The 22,004-nt window shown below is 40.3% G+C and overlaps 1 long non-coding RNA gene across 1 annotated transcript in view; it reads right to left on the bottom strand.

Annotated features, from left to right (window-relative positions):
* Window positions 1-1,731: 1,731 nt before the first annotated feature.
* The window catches only part of LOC149126175 (uncharacterized), a 38,445-nt gene continuing 18,172 nt past the window's right edge, over window positions 1,732-22,004 (bottom strand). The window contains exons 2-3 of the long non-coding RNA XR_016235596.1: window positions 4,584-4,624; window positions 1,732-3,162 (exon numbers count right to left, since the gene is read on the bottom strand). This is a non-coding gene — a long non-coding RNA (uncharacterized LOC149126175). The remainder of the gene's footprint in view (window positions 3,163-4,583; window positions 4,625-22,004) is intronic.

The raw sequence follows: 22,004 nt of genomic DNA, 5'->3' as shown, positions 1-22,004 counted from the left end.
TGAGATAGCCACAACACACCAGATAGTTTTGTTTTCATCCAGGAGTATCTGGACAAATTTTGTGGTTTTCGAGTGAAATTTAACCAAAAAATCACCGTGAAAGTGGTTTTGGAGAAAAGCACAATCTTTCTGTTCGGCAAATGAATCCCCTGTCATATTTACAAACACAAATATCATATTTTCTCGGGTATATGAAGCTTTCTGTCTAGAAAACTCGAATGTGTGGAACATTTGACTCCAGGTGGAACCAATTAGCGTTTGCCTGCAAAAAACAAAAACTTACATGCTACAATGCATTCAATACCGTAAAGTCCATAGAGAATGTCCAGAAAACACAAACACACACAGAGGCTGTAGCACAATCTGGGATTGAGATAGCCACAATACACCAATACTTTTGTTTTCATCCAGGAGTATATGGACAAATTGTTGTGGATTTCGGGGGAATTTTAACCAAAAAATCACCGTCAAAATGGTTTTGGAGAAAAGCACAGTCCTTCAGTTCAGCAAATGCATCCCATGTCATGTTTAGAAAAACAAATAACATGTTTTCTTAGTTTCTTAAGCTTTCTGCCTAGAACACCGAATGTGAAGGATTTGACTCCAGGTGGAACCAATTACTGTCTGTGAGCTGAAAATAAAAAGTGTCATGCTAAAATGCATTCAAAACCATCAACTCTGTAGAGAATGTCCAGAAAACACAAACAAACACAGAGGCCGTAGCAAGATCTGGGATTGAGATACCCACAACACACCAGATATTTTGTTTTCATCCAGGAATATCTGGACAAATTGTTGTGGAATTCGGGTGAAACTTAACCAAAAAATCACTGTGAAATTGTTTTTGGAGAAGAGCACAATCTTTCTGTTCGGCAAATGCATCCAATGTCATCTTTACAAACGAGTATCATGTTTTCTCATGTTTCTGAAGCTTTCTACCTATAAAACTCGAATGTATGGATGATTTTACTCCATGTGGAACCAATTAGCGTTTGCCAGCTGAAAACAAAAAACTTACATGCTAAAATGCATTCAAAACCTTAAAGTCCATAGAGAATGTCCAGAAAACACAAACAAACACAGAGGCTGTAGCAAGATCGGGGATTGAGATAGCCATAATACACCAGATATTTTTGTTTTCATCCAGGAGTGTCTGGACAAATTGTTGTGGTTTTCGGGTGAAATTTAACCAAAAAAGCACCGTCTAAGTGGTCTTGGAGATAAGCACAATCTTTCTGTTCGGCAAATGCAACCAATGTCATGCTTACAAACACAAATATCATGTGTAATCAGGTTTCTGAAGCTTTCTGCCTAGAAAACTCGAATGTGTGGAGGATTTGAATCCATGTGGTAACAGTTTGTGTTTGCTGGCAGAAAACAAAAAGTGTCATGCTAAAATGCATTCAAAACCTTAAGGTCCATAGAGAATGTCTAGAAAACACAAACACAGAGGCTGTAGCAAGATCTTGGAATGAGTTAGCCACAACACACCAGATATTTCTGCGTTCATCCCAGCATATCCGGACAAATTGTTGTGGATTTTGGGTGAAATTTAACCAAAAAACCACCGTGAAAGTGGTTTTGGAGAAAAGCACAATCTTTCTGTTTAGCAAATGCATCGCATGTCATGTGTACAAACACAAATATCATGTTTAATCGGGTTTCTGAAGCTGTTAGTGTCCAAAAAAGCCCACCACCCAAGTAACGACTCCAAGAGACTTTTCTCTCATGCACCCAGCAAAGAGCTAAATTTATTGATCCAACATGTTGGGGCCCTCTGACAAGGACAGAGGAGCAGTGAGGAACTACAGCATAGGGTTTATAAAGGCAAAAACTGAAAAATCGGGAGTATGGCGAGAATACTCGGTTGCTAAGAGGTTGCTATAATCTTACAATCAGCAATTATGATCTTAAGACATAGACAAATCACATCTTCATTATTAGCCCAGGTAACCCAGGTGCAACATGTCTACTTTTAAGCTTGAGCAGTCATGCTAGGGGGGTTTTGTGCATTGCCAAGGGTGATGTAGTGCACTGCTATTGTCCGACTATTTGAGATCATAGTTTCAGACCAGAGTCTTATGGTGAGGGGGGGGGTTGCTTTCCCAGAATGCAGTCTCAAGTGCTCCAAAATGGAGTCCCTACTGTCAAGGTGCTACTTTACTCTGTCTTATTTTCACCTCTGCACCAGGAAGGTTTAAATCTGTAAGCTTAAGCCTAACTTTTTACACCCACACATATACAATTTTAACTCTTCATTTCCCACCCCTTGTTGTGAGGATCTCTAATCTTAGAGATTATTCATTTTTGTCTCTTTTAATGTGACATATTGTTGTCTTACAACCATGAGTTTAACATTTTTAACTTGTTCCCTCAAAAAGGTGATGAGTCTATTTAACACACAAGGTCCTATGGTTACAATTAGGGGTAGAACAATTAAGGGTCCTGTTAGGGCTGACAGTAGAGTAGTAAGCCATGGGGACTGGCCGAACCATGACTCAAACCATCCCTGTTGAGTTTCCCTCTCCCGTTGCCATTTTCAGTTGTTTTCTGAGTTTGGCCATGGAGTTTCTAACCACCCCAGTTTAGTCGGCATAAAAACAATATTTTTTTTAGGGCCGTGCATAACCACCCCCCCCCATGAAAATGAGATTCAACCCCCGCCTGTTCTGTAATACTGAAATGCAGATTCTGGGTTGCATCTGGGAGATTGTGGAAGATTTGTCAGGCAGAAGGGGCAGGGATCTCCACCTGGCAGGTTATCAGATAGAAGGGGGCAGGGCAGGATGCAAAGGCCAGGCTGCCCGTGAAACATTGTCAGGATGACTGAGATGCAGATGCATATGCTGGACACATTAGGCCTTTATATTACACACAGATAAGCTCATAACTGACTTTCTGCCTAATATTTTCCCCTTAAGAGGTAATACCCAAAATTTTTCTTTGGGATTATGGATGGAGTTCCGTTTTCTGTAACTTCTTTGAAGCTGGCATGTGGGCGTCGAGGGGGATTTGGGTATTTCCTCTTGCTACCTGTCTTATGGTGTGCAACAGTGGCCTTGGAAAGATTGTGTTGCTCAGTCCAGAGGGCTGCTCAAGTCGTCCAGTGGAATGGGCTGGAAGTCTTGCCTGATGACCATTTGGAGTTCAACAGCTTTTAGTCTGTTAGAGACAAAATGAACAAGGTGTAAAGAGAAGCATCAAGATTGCAGAAGTTAGTGGGCCAAGGAGAGGAAATAGCCAGGATTTTCGTGACCAGATGTCAGGCCAGAAATCCCAGCCCTGCTTGGCCTGGTCCTGGAGTTGTTTGGCTTTTTTCAGGAAAAGTACAAATTTGGGTTTGTGCCTGTCTAGTCTGATTGACCCAGAGACAATTTTTTTTTTTTTTGATATTTAGTAGCCAGTTTTGCTAGGAATTTAAGCCAATGTACAAGACTAGAGTCTCAGGCTGGGAAAAAGACAGACTAATGAATTATTTACATTTAACCATTTATATTATGGATTATTGTGCACCCCCCCTCAAGAGATAGGCCCTTTAAGTCCTCAGTGAGGACCTGTCCAAATCGGTGTAGGGCTATCTGAGTTAGCTGTTACCGAAAGCCCTGTTTTTAGGAACTGGCAGGGAGGGCTTTTTAAGTTTAATGTTATTGGATAGACTTTTAAGGCCTGGCTGGGTGTGTGAGGCCCAGACCTATCCATGGGGTGCTGGAAGAGAATTGAAAGAGATGCAAATCTCCTTTAAGGGAGGCACCCTGTTGACTTGCATTACATGGATGGACTAGGAGGAGAGCTGAATAGGAGGCTGATGGAAATAGGCAACTTGCATTTCACTGACCCTAGGCCATCCCCTCAATAGCAGTGGCTGGAGCTGGAAGCTGGGCAGAGGCTGAGCAGAGCCAAAGGCTTTTTAGCTTGGGGCCACAGGGTCAGCGGTTCTGAACCAGGATTCCTTCGACACCCAGGGCAGTTCCGTGCCCAGTGGCCGTGCTCTTGGCAGGACTGACAGAAGGCATTTGCTGTCACGACAGCTGCTTGCCCAATGCCCTGGCTCCTTATATCAGCAACAGGTGCCATTTGGGGTGCACTGGCCTTGCTGGGTCTCCTTGATGGCAATCACCGTGTAAAACAGCCATTGATTGGTCTGTTGCCTATCCTCTGCTGCTAGCTTGCTCCTCATTTTCCTGGTCTCTAATAAAGTAGACCAAGGAGGCAGCCTCTATGATGTCAGTTAAGGGGGTGCTCAACCCAATCCTGATTTTTGGAGATTTTTTTAAATATCAGGGTGAGCTAGAAAAACTATGGTCATGGGCAAATTCTGACACTTAGTATTTTCCTGCGAGTTAAGACCGTGCCCATGAGGAGAACTATGACCCTTTAGGTAAGATCAACTGTGGTGACCTGCTTGCATACTTTGAGGTCATCAGTGTAACTTTTTACACTGAAAAATTGATCTAGTTGTCACATTATTTTATAGTTTAACTTTTTGTTGTTGTTGTTGTTGTTTGGGGCCCTATACTGTGGCCAGGCATTATTACAGAAAAGGTCAGTCATCCCTTACATAAGGTCTGGGGATCAAACCGTACATCACAGTGGAGAGTCCTGCAGAACAGTAGTAACTTCCCTTCTGGAAGAGAAAAGAGGAGAAGTGAGGCAGCGAGTTGGGTCTCTAGCCTGACTTTTTGGGCTTTTAGATTTAACTGGCAGTTTAACCAGTGTTTACTGTGTAGCCTGACTTAGAGGAGAAATTGTGGCAGAGGTCTCTGCCATCCTTTGGCTTCCGGGTATTTACCGTGTAGCCTGTGGACACTAGAGCTTTCTTGGGTTTCTGGAACCCAGTTTTCTAGCATCTGCCGCATAACCATAACTTAACAGAGACAGTAGAGTACAAAATGGATTAACATTTATGTCTCTTGTTGTTGAATAAACCAGAAATAAAAAAAACAACTTTGTATATAAGAGTTTACATAATTTAGAATTATTTAACAGAGTCAAAAAGAGCTTACAGGACCTAACTCTAGAAATGGCAGAGTAACCGATTAAGCAGACACTTAAAATAGACGTTACAGTTTTTGCAAAAACAGATTCCAAGATTTATGATTTAGACCATTTTTAGATATTAACTAACATTAGTACACATTTAAAAAAAAAACCATTGTTATAACAGAAGATCAGACTTTAACTTTAGGTTAGTGTAATTTTGGCATTAGCACTCAACTCTGTAAACAATATTTTAAAATTGTAAACATTTTAAAACTTTTTATGACTTGTTTACACCTTTTGAAACTTTATACCTGTAGTTACTTTTACATAGCTTTGAATTGTCATGTATGGACAACCTATGAGAATACATGTTAACAAACTCAAACAGTTTTTTTTATCGAATTTGAGATGTTAAAAGTATATATAATATATTTTTCCAAGTTTTACTTAGCACTGATGCTTAGATGACTTAAGACACTGAGTTATTAATGAATACCACACCGTTATCTGAAATAAAATTTAAAATTACATTTTTATGTTTTTAAGTAACATGAGGATAACACCTCCTGGACAGCAAACACTAGTGCGTGTTTACAACTTTGAAAAGATCTTCCTCATTAAGAGAAACAAGTTTAAAGCATATCAAAGACATGTAAAACTGAGCAAGCAAGCCACTGAGCAAACCGAAGGGTGTTTGCATTACCTCAATTTTCTGAACCAATCTGCATTGGCTTACTTTAGTTAACAACATAAAGGCTTGTATACACAGAATTTACTTTTATTTTTATAAGACCACTTTAGCTGGAAAGCAGAAACATAAATACAGTATTGGTCTGACACCATTTATAACATTTTAATATATTTTATATAATTTGAATTGACCCAAGCAGCTGTTACTTTAACAAATTTAGAGTCTCATTCTTTGAGAGTTCCAGGGATCTGGCTGGAAGCCCAAAGTTGGAAGACTCGGTTTAGAATTTAAGACGTCAGAGAGTCAAACCATTTAGCCAAAATTAGTACATTTCTGATCAGTTGGGTAATCACTCAGATGTTAAAAACAGATAAACAATGTAAACAAACTTCGTGCTGTAGTTTTTCCAATCAAGACTCATAATGACAATAGAAAAACTCGAAACCTTCATGACAGGTGAACGCTCTCAGATGAATCAGGGACAGTAGCACAGAAAAGAGCTGATTATCAGCATATGAACCCATTGTTTAGGTTTTCATTAGCTGCAAAGAGAAAAACTAATCAGGTTGGAAAGGGTTAATGGCTTAAGGTTCTGGCTCCCTTAGGTAAGGCCAGCAGTGGTATTGAATTGGAAATTCCTCCAGGAGAGGAAAAAGAAGCAGCCCTGGTGTGGGGGCTCTGCCTAGAGATATTTGGCTATGCCTGCCTGGGTGCAGCAGGCCACATGGACTAGAATAGAGTGCAGAGAAAGGCTGTGTTCCCCCATTTACAGGGAAGACTGCACACACCAGGGCCTGGCAGGACTAACCGTGGGGTTGGGTAGGTGCTCCGTTTTACTAAGAGTGTTTGGGAACCTCCTATAATTTAACCAAAGCCAGATCAATTAGGACTACTGCAGACACTCAGTCAATTACAACAGATAGTTAACTTTAGCTTTTTTTTCAGATTTAGTCCTTAGGCAATCAAAGCTTAGCAACAGTAATAGTTCACAAAAAACTTTAAGACGCACCAGAGCTACCATAAGCTGCAAAGATGGAAAACTTTCTACCAGGTTGGAAAGGGTTAACAGGTAACAGGTAACAGCTTTTCCCTGGGTGGAGAGACCTGTGGAATTTCCCTCTCCCTTTCTCCTGGCCAGTGGTATAGGAATGGAGATGAGGAGAGCAAAAGAGTGGGGGAGGGAGCCCCCAGGGGGAGGAGGAGAGGAGGAGGAAGGCAGAAAGCAATGAAGCTCCTCAGTCTGGGGGCTGAGTGGGGTTTGAAATCTCCTATTGCTCAAGGTTACCCACTACCTAGTTGTCTGAGTTTACCTGAAGGGCCAATATTAGCCTCGACCAAGCTAAGCCCTGCTCGCGTAGCAGTAGGCAGCGTGACCAGGCGTCCCTCCGAGAGAGAGACCTGGTCCTCGGGTCGCAGTCCGGCTGCCAGGAAGCCAAAGAGAGCTCAGGGGGTCTCCAGGCTTTCAGCCAACTGCCCTTCTTAATTTCCCTCCTGTTCCTTACAATCCCTCTGGAGTTTTGGCCGTAGCTAAGCCGTGGCCAGGGGGGACTCCACGTTCTCGGAGAGCTGTGGGGTTCCGGACACTCAACGGTCACTTCCACAGATCCGGTCCTGCTTGAGGGAAGGAATACTGACCTTCGATGTCTTCTTAAAATCCCCGTCTGGGTGCCCATGACGGCCAGGCTGGAGAACGGCCTCTTTAACTTGGCTAATGAGTGGTAAATGGAATGAGCCCTCCAGGGGCCAATCCACTCTGAGAGCAGGTCATTTAGAGACACAGAAAGACTGCCACTTTACCTTTTTGACTGACAAAGAAAGGTTATGTGCCTAGTGGCTTACCTCTGACCAATGATTCAAAGTTAGAGACAAAGGTGTAGACACAGTCTGGCCCATGTTAGCAAACAACACAATGTACACAAACAGACAAACAGCGTAGAGAAGCAGCACACAAGGACCACACAAAGTGTCTACCAAACGGGAGCCATCATGGCGTCACATACAAATACAAAAGACTAACGAGCTCGATCAAATACCAAAGTTTTGGCAGTACAAACAAAACGTGAGTCTCTGCAGTCTATTTCCCTACTGCAGGCAACCCACCAAATAGGAAACACTGGGCATCCCCAGTTTTCCCTTTTTCTCGGGGCATCCCCCGGGATGTGGTCTGTGGCTCTGGAGCACATCTGACCGCCACAGTCGGGTGGAGCTCTCGCTCGAGCCCGACAACCACGCTGCTGATTACAAACAAATAACAAAACTCACCAAACAACAAATCAAAGTGTACACATTCAATCAAAACAATAGGCGCCATACTGACCCCGAGAGATACCCGTTGGAGGCATCCGGAGGCAGCAGTCAGATCTCGGTGGGACCACCAAATGTTAGGGTCCAAAAAAGCCCACCGCCCAAGGAACAACTCCAAGAGACTTTTTCTCTCATGCAACCAGCAAAGGATTAAATTTATTGATCCAACATGTTGGGGCCCTCTGACAAGGACAGAGGAGCAGTGAACATACATACATACAGCATAGGGCTTATAAAGGCAAAAACTGAAAAATTGGGAGGAGGGTGAAAATACACGGTTGCTAAGAGGTTGCTATAATCTTACAATCAGCAATTATGATCTTAAGACATAGACAAATCACATCTTCATTATTAGCCTAGGTAACCAAGGTGCAACCTTTCTACTTTTAAGCTTGAGCAGTCATGCTAGGGGGTTTTTGTGCATTGCCAAGGGTGATGTAGTGCACTGCTCTTGTCTGACTATTAGAGATCATAGTTTCAGACCAGAGTCTCAAGGTGGGGGGGGTTGCTTTCCCAGAATGCAGTCTCAAGTGCTCCAAAATGGAGTCCCTACTGTCAAGGTGCTACTTTACCCTGTCTTACTTTCACAGCTGCACAAGGAAGGTTTAAACCTAAAAGCTTAAGCTTAACTTTTTGCACCCACACATATAAAATTTTAACTCTTCAAAGCCTTCTGCCTACAAAACGCGAATGTGCGGAGGATTTTACTCCACGTGGTAGCAATTAGCATTTCCCAGCAGACAACAAAAACTTACATGCTAAAATGCATTCAAAACTGTAAATTCCGTAGAAAATGTCCAGAAAACACAAACAAACACAGAGGCTTTAGCAAGATCTTGGAATGAGATAGCCACAACACACCAGATATTTCTGCTTTCATCCCGGGAAATCCTGAAAATTTGTTGTGGTTTTTGGGTGAAATTTATTCAAAAAATCATGGTGAAAGTGGTTTTGGAGAAAAGCACAATCTTTCTGTTCAGCAAATGCATCCAATGTCGTGTTCACAAAAACAAATATCAGGTTTCCTCAGGTTTCTGAAGCTTTCTTCCTAGAAAACTGGAATGTGTGGAGGATTTGACTCCATGTGGTACTAATTAGCGTTTGCCAGCAGAAAACAAAAACTTACATGCTAAAATGCATTCGAAACCATAAAGTCAGTAAAGAATGTCCAGAAAACACAAACAAACACAGAGGCTGTAGCAAGATCTCGGATTGAGATAGCCACAACGCGCCTGATATATCTGCTTTCATCCCGGAAAATCCTGACAAATTGTTGCGGAATCTGGTGAAATTAAAAAAAAAAAAAAAAAGAAACACTGTCAAAGTGGTTTTGGAGAAAAGCACAATCTTTCTTTTTGGCAAGTGGATCCAATGTCATGTTTACAAACACAAATATTATGCTTTCTCAGGTTTCTGAACCATTCTTCCCATAACACTCGAATGTGTGAAGCATTTGACTCATGTGGAACCAATTACCGTCTGTGAGCAGAAAATAGTGCCATACTAAAATGCATTCAAAACCAAAGTCCGTAGAGAATGTCCAGAAAACACAAACAAACACAGAGACTGTAGCAAATCTGGGACTGAGATAGATATAACACACCAGATATTTCTGCGATCATCCCAGCATATCCGAACAAATTGTTGTGGAATTCGGGTGAAATTCAACCAAAAAATCACCGTCAAAGTGGTTTTGGAGAAAAGCACAATCTTTCTGTTCAGCAAATGCATCCCATGTCATGTTTACAAACAGAAATATCATGTTTAATCGGGTTTCTGAAGCCTTCTGCCTAGAAACCGCGAATGTGTGGAGGATATGACTCCATGTGGAACCAATTAGCATTTGCCAGCAGAAAACAAAAACTTACATGCTAAAATGCATTCAAAACCGTAAAGCTCATAGAGAATGTCCAGAAAACACAAACACACACAGAGGCTGTGGCAAAATCTGGGATTGAGATAGCCACAACACACCAGATAGTTTTGGTTTCATCCAGGAGTATCTGGACAAATTGTTGCAGAATTCGGGTGAAATTTAACCAAAAAACCACCGTGAAAGTGGTTTTGGAGAAAAGCACAATCTTTATGTTCAGCAAATGCATCCAATGTCATGTTTACAAAAACAAATATCACATTTTCTCAGGCTTCTGAAGCTTTCTGCCTAGAGAACTCGAATGTGTGGATGATTTGACACCAAGGGGAACCAATTAGTGTTTGCCGGGAGAAAACAAAAAGTGTCATGCTAAAATGCAGTGAAAACTGTAAAGTCCATAGAGAATGTCCAGAAAACACAAACAAACACAGAGGCTGTAGCAAGATCTTGGAATGAGATAGCCACAACATAACAGATATTTCTGCTTTCATCCCGGGAAATCCTGAAAATTTTTTTGTGGTTTTTGGGTGAAATTTAACCAAAAAATCACCGTGAAAGTGGTTTTGGAGAAAAGCACAATCTTTCTGTTTGGCAAATGCATCCCATGTCATGTTTACAAATGCAAATATCATGTTTTCTAGGGTTTCTGAAGTTTTCTGTCTAGAGAACTCGAATGTGTGGAGGATTTGACCCCCTGTGGAACCAATTATCGTTAGCCGGCAGAAAACAAAAACTTACAGGCTAAAATGCATTCAAAACGGTAAAGTTCCTAGAAAATGTCCACAAAACACAAACACAGAGGCTGTAGCAAGATCTGGGATTGAGATAGCCACAACACACCAGATATTTTTGTTTTCATGCAGGAGTATCTGGACAAATTGTTGTGGTTTTCGGGTGAAATTTAACCAAGAAATCACCGTCAAAGTGGTTTTGGAGAAAAGCACAATCTTTCTTTTCGGCCACTGGATCCAATGTCATGTTTACAAATACAATTATTACATTTTGTCAGGTTTCTGAAGCTTTCTGCCTTTCGATCTTTTTTTTTTTTTTTTTTTTTTTTTTTGACAGGCAGAGTGGACAGTGAGAGAGAGAGACAGAGAGAGAAAGGTCTTCCTTTGCCGTTGGTTCACCCTCCAATGGCCGCCGCTGCAGCCGGCGCACCGCGCTGATCCTGGCAGGAGCCAGGAGCCAGGTGCTTTTCCTGGTCTCCCATGGGGTGCAGGGCCCAAGCACCTGGGCCATCCTCCACTGCACTCCCTGGCCATAGCAGAGAGCTGGCCTGGAAGAGGGGCAACCGGGACAGAATCCGGCGCCCCAACCGGGACTAGAACCCGGTGTGCCGGCGCCGCAAGGTGGAGGATTAGCCTATTGAGCCACGGCGCCGGCTTGCCTTTCGATCTTATTCTGACAGGGTCATAGTGAAAGTGGAAGTTCTCCCCTCCCTTCAGAGAAAGGTACCTCCTTCTTTGATGGCCCCATTCTTTCCACTGGGATCTCACTCACAGAGATCTTTCCCTTAGGTCTTCTTTTTTCCCAGAGTGTCTTGGCTTCCCAGGCCTAAAATACTCTCAGGGGCTCTTCAGCCAGGTCCGATTGCCTTAAGGGCTGATTCTGAGGCCAGGGTGCTGTTTAGGACATCTGCCTTTCTATGAGTCTGCTGTGTATCCTGCTTCTCATGTTGGATCGTTCTCTCCCTGTTTGATTCTGTCAGCTAGTATTAGCAGACACCCGTCTTGTTTATGTGATTACTTTGACTCTTAGACCTATCAGTGTAATCAACTGTGAACTGAAGTTGATCACTTGGACTAGTGAGATGGCATTGGTACATGCCACCTTGATGGGATTGTATTGGAATCCCGTGGCACGTTTCTAACTCCATTTGGGGCAAGTCCGATTGAGCATGTCCCAAATTGTACATCTCCTCCCTCTCTTATTACCATTCTTATATTTAACAGGGATCACTTTTCAGTTAAAATTTAAACACCTAAGAATAGTTGTAAATCAATTACAGAGTTCAACCAGTAGTACTAGAAAAAATACTACAATGGATAAAGTATTACATTGTACATCAGCAGTCAGGACAACAGCTGATCAAGTCAATGTTTCTCATAGTGTCCATTTCATTTCAACAGGTTTCCCCTTTGGTGCTCAGTTAGTTGTCACCGATCAGGGAGAACATTTGATATTTGTCCCTTTGGGACTGGCTTAATTCACTCAGCATGATGTTTTCCAGATTCCTCCATTTGTTGTAAATGACCAGATTTCATTGTTTTTGACTGCTGGATAGTATTCTATAGAGTACATGTCCCATAATTTCCTTATCCAGGCTACTGTTGATGGGCATTTGGGTTGGTTCCAGCTCTTAGCTATTGTGAATTGAGCTGCAATAAACATTAATGTGCAGACAGCTTTTTTGTTTGCCTATTTAATTTATAAGGAGGAATAAAAATGAAATTAAAAAACTCAATACAACATGAAATCGAGGTATTGAAGAGAAAACAAAATGAAAATGAAGAATTCAACAGAAGAAATAAAAAATGCATTTGAGAACCTTAAAATCCCAATCAGGCAGAAGAGAGAATATCAGACTTAGAAGACAGAGCACAGAAAAGTATACAGTCTAGCTAAAGTCTGCAGGAGAAAATTAGAAATCTAAAACATATTGTTGAGAATCTATAGGATACAATATATAAAAAACAAGATTTTGGCTTCTAGTATTTTCTGAAGTTATGGTGAGAGAGAAAGTGTTACAAGGCAAAATACTAGCGAACTTCCAACAGACATGACCAGAAAAGATCATCAACACAACACATTGTAATCAAACACACCACAGTGAAGCATAGGAAAAAGATTCTAAAATGTGCAAAAGAGAAATGCCTGATTATTTTCAAGGATCTCCAATTAGATTCACATCAGACTTCTAATCAGAAACCTTGCAAGCTGGGAGAGAATGGTGAGATATAGCCCAAGACTTAGAGAAAATACAGTCATCCTATTATATTATACCCTGCAAAGGTCTCATTTGGGAATAAAGATTAAATAAAAGCCTTTCATACCAAAGAGAATGAATTTGTCACCACTCATCCATTCCTGCAAAGGATGCTGAAGATGTTTTACAAACAGAAACACAGAAACACAGTCATCAACAGAAAGAGGGTAAAGGAAGAAAACCTTGCAGTAAGGGAGCACAGGAAGTTCAAACTATATATTAGAAATATCTTTGGGAACATGGCAGGGCAAAGTCACTACTTATCAGTAGCTGCACGGAAAGTAAATGGCCTCAACTCTCTAGAGATTCCAGTGGAAAGAACAGGTCATCAAAGAAGGAGGTACCTTTCTCTGAAGGGAGGAGAGAACTTCCACTTTGACCATGGCCTTGTCTAAATATGATCAGAGTCGGAAAACTGAAAAGGCCTGCATAGCCTTGCCAAATCATGACAAGAGCCTAGGGTGATTACTAATGCCATGAACAACAATTGCAATTTGTTAAGTCAACAACAGAAGTCTCTGTGCACTTACTCGTCATGTAGGATCTCTGTCCTAAATGTGCTGTACATTTTGATTTAATGCTATAACTAGTGCTCAAACAGTATTTTACACATTGTATTTCCGTGTGGGTGTAAACTGTTGAAATCTTTACTTAATATATGCTAAATTGATCTTCTGCATATAAAGATAATTGAAAATGAATCCTGATGTGAATGGAAGGGGAGAGGGAGTGGGAGAGAGGAGGGTTGCAGGTGGGAGGAAACCTTTTGGGGGGGAACCATTGTAATCCATAAGCTGTACTTCAGAAATTTATATTCATTAAGTAAAAGTTTAAAATAAAAGACACAGACTGGCTGAATGGATTAAAAAAGAAAACCCATCTATTTGCTGCTTACAAGAAACACATCTTTCCAACAAAGATGCATGCAGACTGAAATTGAAAGTTTGGAAAAAGATATTCCATGCCAAAAGAAACCAAAAAAGAGCTGATGCAGCCACCTTAATATCAGAAAAAATAGACTTTAACACAAAAATGTTAAGAGAGACAGAGAGAGGCACTATATAATGATTAAGGTATCAGTTCAACAGGAAAATGTAACTATTATAAATATATATGCATCTAATTACAGGGCACCAGTTTATTTAAAAGATATGTTAAGGAACTTAAAGGGAGACTTAGACTAAAATACAATAATATTGGGGGGCTTCAATGCTCCACTTTTAGCAATGGACAGATCAACCAGACAGAAATCAACAAGGAAACAGCAGATTTAATTGACACTAGAGAACAAACAGATCTAAGAGATATGTATAGAAATATTCATCCTAATGTTACAGAATACACATTCTTCTCACTAGTGCAGGGGGTTTTCGCTAGGATAGACCACATATTAGGCCATAAAGCAAGTCTCAGCAAATTTAAAACAAATCAAAATCCTACCATGCATCTCAGACCACAATGGAATGTAGCTGGAAATCAGCAACTCAGGATTCTCTAGAGCATAAGTAAACACATGGAGAATGTCAGCATGCTCCTGAATGAACACTGGGTCAAAGAAGAAATCAAAAGAGAAATCAAAAACTCTCAGGAAACAAATGAAGATAACAACACAACATATCAAAACGTATGGGATACAGCAAAAGCAGTGTTAAGAGGAAAGTTTATAGCAATAGGTGCCTACATCAAGAAATTGGAAAGGCACCAAATAAATGAGCTATCAATTCATCTCAAAGATCTAGAAAAACTACACCAAACCAAACCCAAAACTAGTAGGACAAAAGAAATAATTAAGATTAGAGAGAAAATCAACAAAATTGAATCCAAAAAAATTACAAAAGAGAAGCTAAGTGCTGAAAGGATTTTTTGAAAAAAATAAACAAAATTGACTCACCATTGGCCCAACTAACCAAATAAAGGAGAGAGAAGACACAAATCAATAAAATTAGACATGAAAAGGAAATGTAACAACAGACACCACAAAAATAACAAGAGTCATTATAAATTACTACAAAGAATTGTATGCCAGCAATCGGGGAAATCTGTCAGAAATGGATAGATTCCTGGACATACATGACCTACAAAAATTGAAGCAAGAAACATAGAAAACCAAAAAGGGACCCATAACAAAGTCAGAAATTGAATCAGTAATAAAGGCCCTCCCAACAGAGAAAAGCCCAGGACAAGAGAGATTCACTGCTGAATTCTATCATTTACAGAAGAAATAACTCCAACTCTTCTCCAGCTATTCAAAACAATTGAAAGAGAGGGAATCCTTCCAAATTCTTTCTACAAAGCCAGTATCACTTAATTCCTAAACCTGAAAAAGATGTAGCAGAGAAAGAGAATTACACACCAATTTCTCTAAAGAACATACAAAAAAATACTCAACAAAATTAAAGTCAAAATAATCCAACAACAAATTAGAAAGATCATCCAACCCGACCAAGTGGGATTTATCCTTGTATGTAGGGATGGTTCAACATTCACAAATCAATCAATGTGATACACCACATTAACAAACTGCAGAAGAAAAATCATATATTATCTCAATAGATGCAGAGAATGCATTTGATAAATTACAAAACCATTTCAAGATGAAAACTCTAACCCAATTGTGTATAGAAGGAACATTCCTCAACACAATTAAGGAAATTTATGAAAAACCCACGGCCAGAGGCAAGATGGCGGAATAGGAAGGGAGCACACTGATAGTCCGGGGAGAGACAGTTTAATAAAAGTGGAGATACTGCAGATTCAAGGAAGAGTAGGGGAGGAAACAGCAGAAGAAACTCTTCCGGAATGCATGATTCACAGTGGACCTGCGTGGAGAGCGTGGGAGCCCACAGTTCGGGACACCAGCGGCAGACTCAATACACCAGCGCTGGAACGCGAGGTGAGCCGAACCTCAATAGCCCGAGACACCGGCAGGCAAGCAGAGAGAGGAGACTAGAGGGAATGACCCCCGGGGGGGAAAAGTTCACCAGGCTAACTGGAAGAGAGAGAGAGAAAAAAAAAGGTGACTGGTACGGACACAGGTTTCTCTCTCTCCGCTCACCTCTCAAGGGTTAGCAAGACAAAGAGCAGGCGCCATCTTGGACATACGTCATAAGCAGAGCAACCTCAGGTCTGCACCGGCCCTGAGCCTAGCAGAAAAACCTGACTCTTGGCAGGGCGAATTAACAGGAGATTAGGACCTAGTAAATTTGTGGCGCTACTGAACTGAGACTGTGAAAAAAGAGACGGTGGGGGAGAGAACTCACGGAATTCATGTGAGTACTCTCCAGAGACGCTACAATTCCGTAACTTTGGCAACCCAGTGGGAGACTGAAGGAGAATCTGAGCCAACCCTGAGGGCAGACCAGATTCCTGTGTGGTCCTTGGGAAAGAGCTTCCGATCTCTGGCTCCTGTGGGTCTATCATTTGCCTGCTAACTACCTCCAACTTCGTTCAGCTGTGCAGAATTAATTCCATTTTGAATCAAAAAAAGAAAGAAAGAGAGAGAGAAAGATTTACCATGCCTAACCTGGGAGTGTCACCTTTGGCACACCAAACAGAGCTCCCAGGCCACACCCATCTCAAGCCTCTAAGGCTCCATCAAAAACAGACAGTCCACTTAATCTAGAGTCATAGTATAACAAGAAAAAGCACCACAGTGAAGAAACCAAATATCTCCAATATGCCAAATAACAAATGCAAAAACCGAGGTAATAAAAACAAGGAAGTCACCATGACGTCCCCAAATGAAAAGACACCCCAATTCAAGATTATTAAGATGATGAGATAGAAGAAATGCAAGAAGCAGATCTCAAAAAATTGATAAGAACATTAAGAAGTTCTCAAAAACAAATTCTTGAACTACAGAAATCCTTAATGGACAAGATAGAAAATCTCTCTCATGAAAATGAAATATTAAGGAGGAATCAAAATGAAATGAAACAACTAGTACAACAGGAAACTGTGATAGTGACGAGAAATCATAATGAAGTGAAGAATTCAATAGATCAAATGAAAAACACAATAGAGAGCCTTACAAACAGAGTGAGTGAAGCAGAAGAGAGAATATCGGACTTAGAAGACAGAGAACAGGAAAGGATACAGTCAGACCAAGAAAAGAAGAGGAAATTAGAAATCTAAAACATATTGTCAGGAATCTGCAGGATGCTATTAAAAAAACCAACATTCAGGTTCTAGGAGTTCCTGAAGGCATGGAGAAGGAGAAAGGAATAGAAGGCCTTTTTAGTGAGATATTAGCAGAAAATTTCCCAGGTTTGGAGAAGGACAGAGAAATCCTAGTACAGGAAGTTCATGAACCCCTAATAAACATGACCAAAAGAGATCCTCACCACAACACGTTGTAATTAAACTCTCACAGTGAAACATAAAGAAAAGATCCTAAAATGTACAAGAGAGACACATCAGATTACTCTCAGAGGATCTCCAATCAGACTCACAGCTCACTTCTCATCAGAAACTCTACAAGCTATGGGGGAATGGCGAGATATAACCCAGGTACTAAGAGAGAAAAACTGCCAGCCCAGAATATATCCTGCAAAGCTATCATTTGTGAATGAAAGTGAAATAAAGACTTTTAATAGCAAATAGAAATTGAAAGAATTTGTCGCCACTCGTCCAGCCCTGCAAAAGATGCTTAAAGATGTGTTACACACAGAAACACAGAAACACGGTCATCAATATGAAAGAAGGTAAAGGAAGGAAACCTCATAGCAAAAGATCACAGGGAATTCAAAGCATGTATTAGAACTTATCTTTGGCAAATGGCAGGGCAAAGTTACCACTTTTCATTAGTCACATTGAACGTTAATGGCCTGAACTGTCCAGTTAAAAGACACCGATTGGCTGATTGGGTTAAGGAACAAAACCCATCTATTTGCTACTTACAAGAAACACATCTTTCCAACAAAGATCCATACAGACTGAAAGTGAAAGGCTGGAAAAAGATACACCATGCCAACAGAAATGAAAAAAGAGCGGGCGTAGCCATCTTAATATCGGACAACATGAACTTTACCACAAAAACTGTTAAGAGAGACAAAGAGGGACACTATATAATGATTAAGGGATCAATACAACAAGAAGATATAACAATTATCAATGTATATGCACCTAACTACAGGGCACCAGTTTATCTAAAAGATTTGTTTAGGGACTTAAAGGGAGACATAGACCCCAATACAATAGTACTGGGGGACTTCAATACTCCACTCTCAGAAATAGACAGATCAATAGGACAGAAGATCAACAAGGATACAGTAGATTTAAACGACACTATAGCCCAAATGGATCTAACAGATATATACAGAACTTTCAATCCTACCGCTAAGGATTTTACATTCTTCTCAGCAGTACATGGAACCTTCTCTAGGATTGACCACATACTAGGCCATAAAGCAAGTCTCAGCAAATTCAAAAGAATTAGAATCATACCATGCAGCTTCTCAGACCATAAAGGAATGAAGTTGGAAATTAGCAACTCAGGAATCCCTAGAGCATACACAAACACATGGAGATTGAACAACATGCTCCTGAATGAACAATGGGTCATAGAAGAAATTAAAAGAGAAATCAAAAATTTTCTGGAAGTAAATGAGGATAACAGCACAACATACCAAAACTTATGGGACGCAGCAAAAGCAGTGTTAAGAGGAAAGTTTATATCAATAGGTGCCTATATCAAGAAATTGGAAAGGCACCAAATAGATGAGCTTTCAATTCACCTCAAGGATCTAGAAAACCTACAGCAAACCAGACCCAAATCTAGTAGGAGAAGAGAAATAATTAAAATCAGAGAAGAAATCAACAGGATTGAATCAAGAAAAACATTACTAAAAATCAGCCAAACGAGGAGCTGGTTTTTTGAAAAAATAAACAAAATTGACACCCCATTGGCCCAACTAACTAAAAAAAAGAAGAGAAAAGACCCAAATCAATAAAATCAGAGATGAAAAAGGAAACGTAACAACAGACACCACAGAAATAAAAAAGAATCATCAGAAATTACTACAAGGACTTGTATGCCAGCAAACAGGGAAACCTATCAGAAATGGATAGATTCCTGGACACATGCAACCTACCTAAATTGAACCAGGAAGACATAGAAAACCTAAACAGACCCATAACTGAGACAGAAATTGAAACAGCAATAAAGGCCCTCCCAACAAAGAAAAGCCCAGGACCAGATGGAGTCACTGCTGAATTCTACCAGACATTTAAAGAAGAACTGACTCCAATTCTTCTCAAACTATTCAGAACAATCGAAGAAGAGGGAATCCTCCCAAATTCTTTCTATGAAGCCAGCATCACCTTAATCCCTAAGCCTGAGAAAGATGCAGCACTGAAAGAGAATTACAGACCAATATCCCTGATGAACATAGATGCAAAAATCCTCAATAAAATTCTCGCCAATAGAATGCCACAACACATCAGAAAGATCATCCACCCAGACCAAGTGGGATTTATCCCTGGTATGCAGGGATTGTTTAGTGTGCGCAAGACAATCAATGTGATACATCACATTAACAGACTTGAGAAGAAAAACCATATGATTATCTCAATAGATGCAGAGAAAGCATTTGATAAAATACAACACCCGTTCATGATGAAAACTCTAAGCAAACTGGGTTTGGAAGGAACATTCCTCAATACAATCAAAGCAATCTATGAAAAACCCACAGCCAACATCCTATTGAATGGGGAAAAGTTGGAAGCATTTCCACTGAGATCTGGTACCAGACAGGGATACCCACTCTCACCACTATTATTCAATATAGTTCTGGAAGTTCTAGCCAGAGCTATTAGGCAAGAAAAAGAAATTAAAGGGATACAAATTGGGAAGGAAGAAGTCAAACTATCCCTCTTTGCAGATGACATGATTCTTTATTTAGGGGACCCAAAGAACTCTACTAAGAGACTATTGGAACTCATAGAAGAGTTTGGCAAAGTAGCAGGGTATAAAATCAATGCACAAAAATCAACAGCCTTTGTATACACAGACAATGCCATGGCTGAGGAAGTACTTCTAAGATCAATCCCATTCACAATAGCTACAAAAACAATCAAATACCTTGGAATAAACTTAACCAAGGATGTTAAAGATCTCTACGATGAAAATTACAAAACCTTAAAGACAGAAATAGAAGAGGATACCAAGAAATGGAAAAATCTTCCATGCTCATGGATTGGAAGAATCAATATCATCAAAATGTCCATTCTCCCAAAAGCAATTTATAGATTCAATGCAATACCAATCAAGATACCAAAGACCTTCTTCTCAGATCTGGAAAAAATGGTGCTGAAATTCATATGGAGGCACAAGAGACCTCGAATAGCTAAAGCAATCTTGTACAACAAAAACAAAGCCGGAGGCATCACAATACCAGATTTCAGGACATACTACAGGGCAGTTGTAATCAAAACAGCATGGTACTGGCACAGAAACAGATGGATAGACCAATGGAACAGAATTGAAACACCAGAAATCAATCCATACATCTACAGCCAGCTCATTTGATCAAGGTTCCAAAACCAATCCCTGGAGTAAGGACAGTCTATTCAATAAATGGTGCTGGGAATATTGGATTTCCACGTGCAGAAGCATGAAGCAAGACCCCTACCTTTCACCTTACACAAAAATCCACTCAACATGGATTAAAGACTTAAATCTACGACCTGACACCATCAAATTATTAGAGAGCATTGGAAAAACCCTGCAAGATATAGGTACTGGCAATGACTTCTTGGAAAACACCCCAGAAGCACAGGCAGTCAAAACCAAAATTAACATTTGGGATTGCATCAATTTGAGAATTTTCCGTACTGAAAAAGAAACAGTCAGGAAAGTGGAGAGACAACCGACAGAATGGGAAAATATATTTGCAAACTATGCAACAGATAAAGGGTTGATAACCAGAATCTACAAAGATATCAAGAAACTCCACAAGATCAAAACCAACAACCCACTTAAGAGATGGGCCAAGGACCTCAATAGACATTTTTCAAAAGAGGAAATCCAAATGGCCAACAGACACATGAAAAAATGTTCAAGATCACGAGCAATCAGGGAAATGCAAATCAAAACCACAATGAGGTTCCACCTCATCCCAGTTAGAATGGCTCACATTCAGAAATCTACCAACAACAGATGCTGGTGAGGATGTGGGGAAAAAGGGACACTAACCCACTGTTGGTGGGAATGCAAACTGGTTAAGCCACTATGGAAGCCAGTCTGGAGATTCCTCAGAAACCTGAATATAAGCCTACCATTCAACCCAGCCATCCCACTCCTTGGAATTTACCCAGATGAAATTAAATTGGCAAACAAAAATGCAGTCTGCACATTAATGTGTATTGCAGCTCAATTCACGATAGCTAAGACCTGGAACCAACCCAAAGGCCCATCATCAGTAGACTGGATAAAGAAATTATGGGACATGTACTCTATTGAATACTATACAGCAGTCAAAAACAACAAAACCCAGTCCTTTGCAACAAAATGGAGGAATTTGGAAAACATCATGCTGAGTGAATTAAGCCAGTCCCAAAGGGACAAATATCATATGTTCTCCCTGATTGGCGACAACTAACTGAGCACTAAAGGGGAAACTTGTTGAAGTGAAATGGACACTATGAGAAACAGTGACTTGATCAGCTCTTGTCCTGATGGTTGATGTACAATGTAATACTTTATCCATTTTAGGAATTTTTTTTGTTCTAGTACCATTGGTTGAACTGTGTAATTGTCACACAATTATTCTTAGGTGTTTAAATTTTAACTGAAAAGTGATCCCTGTTAGGAATTTGGAAAACATTATGTTGAGTGAAATAAGCCAATCCCAAAGGAACAAATACCACTTGTTCTCCTTGATAGGTGACAACTAACTGAGCACCAAAAAGGAAACCTGTTAAAGTGAAATGAACACTATGAGAAATGTCACTTGATCAGCCCTCACCCTGTTGATGAGCAGCTTAATATGTTATCCCTCTTAGTATTTTTTTGTTTGTTCTACTTAATACGTTTGGTTGAATACTGTAATCAATACACAATTCTTCTTAAGTGCTGAAACTTAACTGAAAAGTGATCGCTGTTAAATATAAGAGTGGGAATAAGAGAGGGAAGAGATGTGCAATTCAGGACATGTTCAAGCTGACTT

The sequence above is a fragment of the Oryctolagus cuniculus genome, chromosome 6 (genome assembly GCF_051225735.1).
Source record: "Oryctolagus cuniculus isolate XC-2025 breed Fujian yellow rabbit chromosome 6, ASM5122573v1, whole genome shotgun sequence".
NCBI classification, from domain to species: domain Eukaryota; kingdom Metazoa; phylum Chordata; class Mammalia; order Lagomorpha; family Leporidae; genus Oryctolagus; species Oryctolagus cuniculus.
The sequence above is the reverse complement of the archived record's forward strand: the minus strand, read 5'-3'. Positions and strand labels throughout refer to the sequence as shown.